A 12,763-nucleotide genomic window follows, 5' to 3' on the forward strand; every position below is an offset into this window, starting at 1 on the left:
TACGACGTAAGGGTAACCGGGCACTTATAAATTCCCGGGAATGGTACCCCCATTGAGCGATTTGATATATATATGAGAAAAAGCTATGCATAGACTCATGGGGATGCGTGTCGGGGGACAGTCCAATGGTTTAGCAAACCGGACTTGTCGGGTTGGCTGTATAACCAACAGATGAGCTCATTAGCCATAGAACAGGCATGCATCATATGCATTTGTATGCTTTGCTTGGGTTTGAATTTATTTTGGTTTGCCTAATTGTTAAATGGTTCTTAACTGCTACCTGAACTATTTGCTGTAACTGCTACCTAAATCTGTGCTTTCCTTATCTGTTTTGCCTGTGTTTGTCCTGGTGTGTTACTTTTGAGAATGAGCCTTGGTGCTGGATTGGTGATTGTGTTGATTGATTGCGTGGTTGGTTTCTAATTAAGATTTTCTTATAAGAAAAGAAAGGTTTTAGATTTCTGAAAGATTAAATATTGTTTCTTTGAAAATGTTTTGAATGATTAGCTATTGGTTTTTAAAAGATTCATAAGGCAATGATAATCACTGAGCTTGAGAACAGTTTTTTTATTAAATATCTTCTTATGACAATTCTGAAACTCCGTGGTGAGACCGTGTGGTTAGGTTCTCACCCCCTACAGCTTTACTTTTTCAGGAATCGGATGAAGGAGCATTATGAAGAGTTATGCTGCGTTTTGGTTTATATGATATTATATTAATTAGATAATCTTTCTTCCCTCGTCTTTGTTATTACAATTTTGTAAGAGGGATAGGAGTTGTATGTTTTATATGTATATTACATTATAAGCTATTATGTACGAAGTCTTGTATATGGATCTATGCCTGTTTGTTTTTTTTTAAGATAAAGTATTTATTTCCGGTTTCAAGGAATTCAGCGATACGGTGTCGAGTCAAGGGCTCCTATTTTAATATTAAGTATATAAAGTAGTCGTAATACTTCTTGTTATTAGAGTGCCGCAGCCGGAAGCGTGACATTCTGGTAGTGAGGGTGTTACATCAGAGGTTTACAGGCTTGCTGAAAAGGTCAAACAGGGAAAAACAAAATTTTGTGTGAAAAATAGGGCTTGTGCATACGCATCATTGCTGTGCGTACGCACGCACCAGAAGAACTTCCCAGCTCGTGTGCACACATCAAAGTGTGCGTATGCACAACTCATAAAATCCTCAGGGTGTGCGTACGCATATCCCTCATGTATATGCATGAGCTAAAACTCACTGTCTGGTCCATGCGTGCACACACTAGTGTGCGTACACACGCACACCAGGAATCTTAGTTTTCTGCAACTTAAGAAAAATTTAATTTTTTGTACCTAACTTCCGACGTCCATAACATCGTCTACAAAACTCCAATTTCCACAAACTTTAAACTGTTTAAAGCTCTTGAAATTATCTTTATTTTGATAAAAAATTCATTCAATCCAAAGTCTGAGATTCAAGGTATGGACTGCGGAAGTTGGTTAAAAATCATGTCTTTACAAAACTCAAAACCTCAAGTTTTTACAAACTTTTCAAATTAAAAACCAACCATATCTTAGCTAAAACCATCTCAATTATGCCCATGACTTCCAAACACTAAACCGCAACTTATTAATCACTTAATCACTCAAAATACAAAAGCTCCACCACTAATTTAACATTATTTTCATCACATACATACATACATATATACAATAAATACCTTATCTCCAACCATTTCACCATCAAATTTAACATCATACTCACTACATACATACACATACATAATTTTATTTTTACTACACCATTCAATATGAACAACACTTCTCAACCAATTCATTCCACACATTGCACTCCAAAATCTACCACTCAAAATCAAACAACACCAACAATCATCATCATTTTATACTCATCACAATCGAATTTGGATCTTCTAAATTTTGAATTTTCACTTTAGAGGGTAAAGTGTAATCTCTCATCATTGAATGGTTTCTCATATTTTTTCTTGGTCCCACCTATGAAATAAATGATGAAAGATCACACTTTACCCTCTAAAGTGAAATTTAAAATTTAGAGGATCCAAATCCATCACAATCATACCCAAAACACATACAAATCCTTCATCCTTCATTCACAATTCATATACCACATACTCAATTTAATCAACAAATTCATTCCGTTCATCCTATCTTAAAGTCTTCTAACTTAAGTTTTCACGTGACATTAAACATTAACTACGAGAAACCAGAATCATACCTTACCCGATTCTTTCCTAAGCTCAAAACGCCAAACTTCAAGCTTTAAAGACTCCAAATTAAATCCAATGATTCCAGCCACCAAAAGTTTGTCCCAAGAGCTCCAATTTACTAATTCAACTCCAATTCAACATAAACTCAAGCTAGTTCATACAATTTACTCAAATTAGTACTAGGGCACACCAAATTGGACAAACTACAAGAGTTTAGAGTTTTCTTACCTTACCCATTGATGATTAGGGCAAAACTCAATAATTATCTAGTGTTAGATTGTACCTAAACCCCTAAAATCATCAAAATCACTCAAGATTCATACTAAAATGTGATTTCAAAAAGGGAGAAAGAAATTGGGTGTAATTTATAAAGTTTCTTACCACTTTGTTCAAATAGAAATAAAGAGGACTTCGAGACAAATGTGTGGTCACAAACAGCTCGTCAATCGGAGTTCTAGATTAGAAGTTATAATCGATGGAAGATTGAAGTGGAAGAGGATTTAGGTTTTTGGTTCCTCCCCTCAATATGCAGCGTATTTCACTTAATGAAAGGGGAGAGGGAGCTGAATGAAGCTTATATACATGTGTAAGTGTGTGGGCTTTGGCCCACTTGGATCCAGTTCGTTCGATTTGGTCTATTGGCCCAATTTTAATCTAAAATCTTTAAAATTAGTATCAAATTTTGTATTTTAATTATTTCTACTATTCTAAATTATTAAATTTAATTTCTTAATTTTTAAAATAATAATTAATTTATTAATTAATTATGTATAAATTTTTCGGGATTTACATTATTTATTGTGAACTCACAGGTTTTTACGCATAAAAACAAAAATTAAAGAGACTAAAAGTTAAATTTTTACAGTTGCGGAACTTTGAGTAATCTATATAGGTCTTAAAATTGCAATCGAAATGGGTTTCACCAAGATAAAGATAGAGACGGACTCTATCTGTGCAGTGAGAATACTGCAGAATAACTCAAACACCCTCCATAGTTGTACCACGCTTACCCGAGCTATCAAGGAATTACAAGCGACTCCAAATAATTTTAGCATTACTCATATCTGGAGGGAGGCTAATTTTAGTGTCGACGCACTTGCAAAGCATGCCCATAGCCTCACGCTGGGGATTCACTATTTCTCTGCTACTCCCCTTTTTTTTGCTCTTTTGTTAGATGCAGATAGAAGACAAGTTGTTTTTGTTAGAGTATTGAATACTTAATTTTGTTTTGTTTGGGTTATAGGCCTCTTTCATAATAAAAATAATTGAATGTGAGTTATGTTTGTAAAATTTGGAGACTAAAGTTTGGAGGCTAAATAAAAACAATTAAAATTTTAAAAATTAAATCAAAGTTTGCCTGTAAGTTTAGGAATTAATTGAGTATTATCTTAATTAGATTGGTTTTCGGTTGGATTTGTCCGTTGGTATTTATGAGCCGAATAAAGCATTATTTTTGGCGTGAATTTGGCCATAAAGGTAAATATTTATTCAAATTATGATTCAGATCTAGGTGGTTAGTGGATTTGATTAAAATTATGTTTAGAATTCACTTTATGATCCTATTACACATTCAATTATAATTGTAAATACTTATATATAATAAATATTGAAGTTCTCTTATATGATCAATATGTAGTTTTTTTTTATAGGCATAATGAATATTTAGTTTTTTTTTAATCAAAGATAAGAGACTTGAACTCCCAATCTCTTAATTGAATATGGGGAGACTATTCTATTTGAGTTATAACTTATTGGGTATGATAATGAATATTTAGTTAACACTTATATAAGGGGTATAGATTATCTAATATTCATATATGAATGCTCTGTCAATCAATGTGTGTAAATAATGTGGGTATAAATTACAATAGTTCATGTGTGAATGCGTGTTTACTAATAGAATGTGGAGAGTTTGATGTCATTCATCCGTTGGTAAATGTTGTTGGTCTTCTAAAATTTCTATAAATAATTAAATATCATGGGGTGGCTGATGCTTGAATGAATTAGCATTTTCATTCAAAATATCATAGTTTGATAAAGAAAATAAACCAATAGGATTTGTGTATAATTATACGTGTTTCATTCATTTTTTCTAATAAAATAATCGATTAGGTAAACTTTTTATAATAGAATAATCAAATAATTCATAGTGAAATAATAAAAAATATGGCAACATAATAATAAAAATTATTATGAACAGAAAAAATCAGCAAAATAATAAGCATTATTGGAATTTACCATCTAAACAGTTTTCATTAATGGACTTTTCTTTATAAAGAAATATCACCCAGCCCAGATTCTGGACCATTTCAAGACCCAAATCATGCCTCGCGACCAAAAAAAAAAAAAATCATGCCTATTTAAATTCCTCTCCCCATTCCCCAAACCACTATTAGGGTTTTGATCTCACTTTTCCCCTTCCACTTCCACCCCTCTTCTTTCACATTCGGCAGCTGCCGCCACTTGTCTCCTCTCTTTCCCTCTTCAGTTCCTGTCGAGCGAAAACATTCATGTCTTCATATTCCAGTGGATCCAACTCAATGTATATTGCAGTTGCCATTCTGAATAATTTTACTCTATCCAGATATAGTCAGGTTCTACCATGATTTCCAGTTCTGGTATGGACCGTTACATATCTGGAAAATCATATAGAGAGAAGTGAATCTGATGAGATGGGTTTTCCATTTCGTCTTTTATGCTTCTCTTGAAAGGTGTCCATCGTTGCCCAGTAATATAACTCGTTATTATTTGAGCTACATCTGGACTCTACATTCATCAACACAAATAATATACAGTCTTGTACATTTTGTAGATTTGCTTTTTTATTAATCTGGTTAACGTTTTTCAGAATAATGCTTCATTTTTAAGTATATATTCATTAATAGTTGCTTTATGCCAGAACTTATTTGCTCGTGAAGCTCTATTATTCAACCAGTTTTAGAGCGCTAGATGATCATATTTGACTATGAAACACAACCTTGAACCGAGTTTTTTTCTAATAAAATATATAGACATTTGAAATGAAACAGGATTCGGAAGTGGAAGGCTGGTTCAATTGGCATTGGTTCTGGTCCTTGCCAAAGTCCATCTTGGTTTCAAGTTTTCTATTTTATTTATTTATTTTTAGCATGGGCTGCATCGAAGGTGTTGTCAAGTTGAAATCCACACACGGCAAAGTGGCTAAATTATTAGCCGGTTGATTTATCTGACAATTAATAATCATACATAATTAATAATCATTAATTAATTGGGCAAATGGCTAAATGTCTTTAAAAAATCATTGGTCAAATTTATCCCTACAAAATTACTCGTTTTTTCAAAATTTTTAATCAAATTCGACCTAAAAATTTATTTTCAATCATTTGTTTTGTCGACCGTCAAAATTTATTAAGGTAGCACATTAAGTGGATTTAATTTTATAAATTTACCATATTAGTTATTAATTAGGATTATTAGGTGTGTTATGGCATTACTCTTTGACGCACTTAACAAAAAAAGTGGTGAAAAAGTTAAAATAACTAAATTAAAATTTTTAAAAAAGACAAATTTAATTTAAAAAATGTTTTAAAAACTAATTTAAAGAATAAGTGATTTTTCAGATATTAATCTAACCATTTGTTCATAATTAATTATTAATAATATAAATATGATATTATATTTAAAAAATAAATATTATTACTCTTGCTTTTAGTAATATCATTTTTTTTAACAGATTTCATGCAAACACAATGCAAAAAATCTGTGGTGTGTCATAAAAAATGGGGCGGGAGTGATATTATTTTTAGTAGTTGGTGCATTTAATTTTTTTAAAGTTCAACTAAAGAGTTAATTTATTTTGGCTAGTATGCTCTAATTTTTTGCAAATTCAAATTTTAAAATTTTCAAAAATAAAAATAATTTTTTTTATAATAAATGAAAAAAAAGTTGTCAATTGTAGGATTTAAAAATACAATCTTAGGAAAGAGAAATTCAACATTTGACAATTACATGAGAAAAGTCTGAGTATTGGAAGTTGTTCTTATTATAACCCAAAAATAAAAATTATTCCAAATAAACTCCCAATTTATAAAGGATCCAAAATAACCTAATAGATTTGACCCAAAAATAAAAGTCATGGTCCAAATAAACACCCAATTTCATAAAGGATCCGAAAAAATCTAATAGATTCGTCCTGATTATGTTATTCACATGGGCTATTCGAAATTGGAAGTTTTTAATTTGTGGTTTTTTAAATTGGTTCTTAGCATTCATCAAGCAACTGAGACAATTTTTTTCATCTTCCTAATTTTTACAGATTGGGTGTGCAAGTGTGAACTGTTCTAAAGGGTCTCTATCCATTATAGAAACAACGCCCCTAATAAGCTATATTCACACTGCATTCCGTCCTCTCTCCATTTCAAAGGTTGCTACAACTGAGAAAAAAAAATTGGTAAGTATATGAGGAGTGTGTAGATGTGTATTGTATACTTAAGATTAGGGATTGTCCAATTCACCGACCCAAAAAAAAAAAAAAGAGAAAGAAACAATGCCTAGCACAGTACTATCTACCTAATCCAAGGCATTATTTTAACTACGGAATGAGACATAGAACGAAATACCTACAAAAGAGAAACAACTAAACACATGTAAAACGAGAAAGAAGTCGATCATATCACATACAAGTTGGAATGTCTTCAATAATTGACAATAAGCAACCTTTGCACTCTTGGTGATAGCAGAGGGGGTTATGAATAGTCAAATTTGTGTAATGATTAATAATGAAGTCATTAGAGACGATAACACCACCACTAATGGGCAAGGAGCCCTTAAAAGGCATGCACAATAACAACAAATTCAACATAGTGCATTATCCAAAATTTGATTTCAACAACCCAAAATTTTGTTTCAAGAAAATTGCATTTTAGGAAAAACATCAATATTTCCAGAGCTGCAAAAGGTTAGCAACTATTCTATCAACATTTCCTATGACCTATCTGACTAGCATCTCCAAAGCAAACTTGAAAAAAAAAAAAAAACAAAACTCACATAGAATACCAGGAACAAAAAAAAGACATGCATCAAGAAAATAAAAGGAAAGAACACCAACCTTAAAGAAGTAAGAATGCAAAGAGCATATCTTGAAACCTTAGAAGCACCATCAAAAACAAGAAAAAAGTAAACTTGGAAATGAGATTTTGGGAAGAAAATGAAGTTACGTTATAGAAGAAGATATGGAGATAAACGAAATGAAAGAGGAAAAAAAAAAAGAGAAAGAGTGTGTGTGTGGGGCAACAAGATAATTTCATTGTATTTTTAAATGCTATGCACATTAAGAAACCTACAAAAGCGCACCAACAGTTATAAAAGACGAAGCAACAATTTAATAAAATCACGTCGAGTTGTCTGACTACATTGCTCCAATTATGTCGAATGCGCCAACCTATTAAAGCAAGAAGTAACAAGACAAGCTTATTTGCTTGAAACCCGACTTCTGTAAACTCGGTCACGAGCAATAGCACTATTCATACCGTGACCCAAAAATAAAATTCATGGCTCAAATAAACACCCAATTCACATGGGCCATTCAATCGACCTACTCGGGAAACGGGTAACTCACCCATGTTCGACCTGACTTGCATGGCAAAGAAGACTGCAGAATTACCATGTGTTCATAACACGCAGCGGAAGAAAAGAAAGTAATTCTTAAAGATCTATTTTGTACTTAAACTTTATTCCAATAATAAATATATAGTAGATCATATCTAAATACCTGAGTACGCTCGTAAAAATCTTTTTCTCCTTCGATGGTACGAAGGCGCTATGCGTATCCACACCGAGACCAACCTTTGCTGTCAACTCCTTGACCAATGGACATCTGATCTAAAATGAGAAACCTCTTGCAACTCTTTGCACGCCATAAAATTCTTCTCCAAGAATCAGGCTCACATACGTTTATGTGTGTAGAGGTAAAGGAATAAAACCTTTGTGTTTTATTCTCTTCTCTGTCCCTTTCCTCTACTCTTGACATACATATATAGTATGAAATTTGTTACTGATTTTAAATTTGATTCTCAATTCAAATTTAAATCATATCTTTAAATTCCAAATCTGAATCCTTTAAATTTTATGAATCATATCATAACAATTTAAAACATAATCGATTTGGATCTCATCCAAATTTATAATTCAAATTCAGAAATAGAATAACTAATTATTCTCAAATCTCATTTAATATTCTCAATTATCATACTATTATTATATTTTTTGTGCTAGCAAAGAATATAATAATATTCCATTTGAATTAATATAATTATTTATTTGATCAAATCAAAATAATAATTAAATAATTCTATAGCAAAGGTTAGAACACTCGTTAGTGTGTGACCCCATAGGTTCAATACTAAGCGGGTAGTAAATTAGTCATACTAAATTTACTAATCAAGGTTGGCGTCTAGCAACACTCCTCAACGACCCGATAGTATGAAGTAAATATATTTTTACTAAGAACCTTAGAAGAACAAAGTATAATTCCTTCCATCTTTTCATCTCTTGGTTAACCCTTAGAGTATGGTTTAATTGTCAAACTCTAACTTGTTACCATTTATAATGAACTGTGAATGACCTAAGAAACTCATTTATTTATTCATTCCATTCCCTTGACCAAGGTTTTATTCATCTCAATCATTATAATCATAGAGCTCAAACTCTTTACCGAGAGTTGATGGATTCCTTATTGACTAATCATTAATTCTACAAGTATTTAAATCATACCCAATATCCATTCAACTAGCACCCTAGGGTATTAGGTGTTTGGAATCAAAGTATAATAAATACATTGTTAATTTCTATGACAGTCGCAGGTCAAAGGAAATTCTATTACTATGTTCATCTTGAGAATATTCTATTGACAAATATACGGTAATTATAACCATTAGAAATTCTCAGAGTGAGTCAGTTCAATGGTCATATCTCTATATGCACCATATATATATATAATTTAATAAGTGAGATCTATTAATCTTCATCCAATGAAGACCATTATATATATATATATATATATATATATATATATATATTGATCTTTCCGGATTATTAATGTCCTTTTTAATAATCCTATGACCAAGAACAATTTAGATTAAATTATAAAAGATTTATCTCTCAATATTGTGATCACTATCACAATGATAAATCTCTAAATTTAATCAAGGACGTTATTATATTAACATTTTAATATAATAACAATAACAAATTATTTGACACGTGATTGATTGGATTGTGGTCATACTACTTATTCCCAACAATCTCCCACTTGCATGAGAGCCAATCATGATAGATTGGATATTGGGCATACTATTATCACAATAATCTCCCACTTGCACTAGAGCCAATCAATCATGTGTATAATTTTTCAATGCACATTTGTGTTTATCAAAACTCTTTTGACCTTAAACACATTTGCTCTTGAGCATGTTTGCTTGACCTTTTGTAAAATATACCTAGTGCATAATAAATATCACGTTTTCTCAAAACATGAAATCTCCCACTACAATAGTGCATAATTTTATTTTAAGAACAATCCTTATTGAATATGATTATAAAATATCTAAGTAACCATTAGATCTATCTTTATAGAATTGTATCATTATACAAATAGGCTACTTTTTCGAAAAGTTAGTTTGACGATCAAACTTTTTATACTTTCAAGAGAAAGTATATCCTCTATTGAGTGGTATACAATTCTAATAAAAGTAATTGTACTCCCACTCTTTTTTTAAGATGTAATCCTTTTCCTAAAAAGGAGTTTAACCTCTTATCACAGACACTTTATCATAAGAAGAGTGATAAAAATAATCTCATTATTTCTTTAGGGTAACCAATAAATCTCATTTATCGGACTTAATATCAATTCTATTGTTGTGCAATCTCTTAACATATATAAGACATCTCCAAACTTTAATGTTCTTGAGTTTCAGCTTATGCCTTTTCCATATCTCATATGGGTAAAAAATTGATTTAGTGAGAAATTTGTTAATTTAGCAAAATTTCTAAAATGTAGTCCAAATATTTAACAAAATACTCAACTAAATCAAATTTCATGTTTCTTAAACATGATGGAGTACATAGAGTACTAGTATTTGTGCATGGAGAGAATTTCATTCTCTATTCAATAGAATATCAATTAAATAATTAGAGATTTTACTTTAAGCTCTTATAATAAAAATACTCAATATCTTTATTATTGGTCAAACCAACCCTTAAGAGCAATTTTGATTTGCATCCTCAATACTCATCTTGGATTTTAAAAAAAAAATCACAAACCTTAATTATATTAGAGCCAATTATAAATTGTTTGTAACAAAATAAATCTCCAAAAAATGCTTGCAAGAACAATTCTCGCAAAAGCCATTTGCGTAATGGCATTTCAACTTCTAAAGTTGTTTAATTCAAAATATATTGTCCAATACTCCCACTAGTTCAAATAAAATCTTTGATAGTCATACTATCTTGATTTGGGCATCATACATCTTCTCAAGATGTTTAATAATAAATAGTAAGTTGTCTTTGAAATTGGAACTCATGGTTGTCAAAATAACCCATATTGCAGTAAAGTAATATTCCAAATTCTTCACAACTTCTAACTATTCCATAACCAAATTTATTAGACAATATTATTTCAATAGGATTATCATGTCCATGATAACCTTTTCATACATAAGAACAATTCTCAATGTATAGCCAATTTATTACTTTCAAAGTATGCCATACGAAAGATGGACATATTTAAAAATTTTAAAATATGAAAATAAATCAAGAAATCTATATTTCTGGCAAAATTATTTAGAATTGTGAATGAGTACCTTGGTTGTCAAGTTGTTACTCATACTTATTCTAAATAAACATGATTAAATTATATCCCATATAATTATAATCCCAAATAATTATCTGGTTGTCAGACAATTATTTAACTGAATTATATTTTATACCCCTAGGTTGTCTAGGTTCAAGTATAAAATTAATTCTCCTTAGACATCATCATATGCATAAATAAATTCAATCTTTGAGTACAAGTCTCCTGGTTGTCAGGTTGCTCCGTGTAAACAAGAGATAAATTTATTTTTTTGGCAAACTCCTAACTTTTAGGATTTATCTCAATTGTTAGAGAATTTCTACCAGTATTTATGGATTAAATTTTATACTCCTAGGTTGTCTAGGTAAATATAAAATTAAATTCCTAATACATCAAATGTATACACTGATTATTATCTTGAAAATAAAACTCCTGGTTGTCAGGCCGCTCTTTATAATCAAGAATATTAGAAAAACTAATTTCTAAAATTATAGTGTTCAAAACACATCAATCAAATCAAAATTTGATTTTTCATGTACTAACGTTTAGCCTTAAAAATTATTAAATCAAATTTGACCTTTATATATACACTTATATATATAAGAAACAAATAAAAGATATTTTGCATCTTATTCCTTTTATTGTGATCAAAATCACAATAAAATTTAATAAATAAATAAAATCAAACAAAATATTTGATTATAAATATAACTTTTATATTAAAAGAATGATAATTTGATCACAATTAAACAATTAATATTAAAATAAATTAACTATTAGTTTATTGGAAAACCATCTCAATGGAAATAACTGCATCGCATGCTTAAAATTTTTTTTGAATTAATCCTATTAATTCACAAATTTAAACAAATAGGAATAAAATTTAAACACAAAAAGCCAAAGCTCTGATACCACTGAAGAATTACCATGTGTTCATAACACGCAGCGGAAGAAAAGAAAGTAATCCTTAAAGATCTATTTTGTGCTTAAACTTTATTCCAATAATAAATATATAGTAGATTATATCTAAATACCTGAGTACGCTCGTAAAAATCTTTTTCTCCTTCGATGATACGAAGGCGCTATGCGTATCCACACCGAGACCAACATTTGCTGTCAACTCCTTGACCAATGGACATCTGATCTAAAATGAGAAACCTCTTGCAACTCTTTGCACGCCATAAAATTCTTCTCCAAGAATCAGGCTCACATATGTTTATGTGTGTAGAGGTAAAGGAATAAAACCTTTGTGTTTTATTCTCTTCTCTGTCCCTTTCCTCTACTCTTGACATACATATATAGTATGAAATTTGTTACTGATTTTAAATTTGATTCTCAATTCAAATTTAAATCATATCTTTAAATTCCAAATCCGAATCCTTTAAATTTTATGAATCATATCATAACAATTTAAAACATAATCGATTTGGATCTCATCCAAATTTATAATTCAAATTCAGAAATAGAATAACTAATTATTCTCAAATCTCATTTAATATTCTCAATTATCATACTATTATTATATTTTTGGTGCTAGCAAAGAATATAATAATATTTTATTTGAATTAATATAATTATTTATTTGATCAAATCAAAAAAATAATTAAATAATTCTATAGCAAATGTTAGAACACTCGTTAGTGTGTGACCCCATAGGTAATATACTAAGCGGGTAGTAAATTAGTCATACTAAATTTACTAATCAAGGTTGG

The sequence above is a fragment of the Arachis ipaensis genome, chromosome B8, assembly GCF_059453495.1.
Source record: "Arachis ipaensis isolate K30076 ecotype BB chromosome B8, ASM5945349v1, whole genome shotgun sequence".
In the NCBI taxonomy this organism is placed as follows: domain Eukaryota; kingdom Viridiplantae; phylum Streptophyta; class Magnoliopsida; order Fabales; family Fabaceae; genus Arachis; species Arachis ipaensis.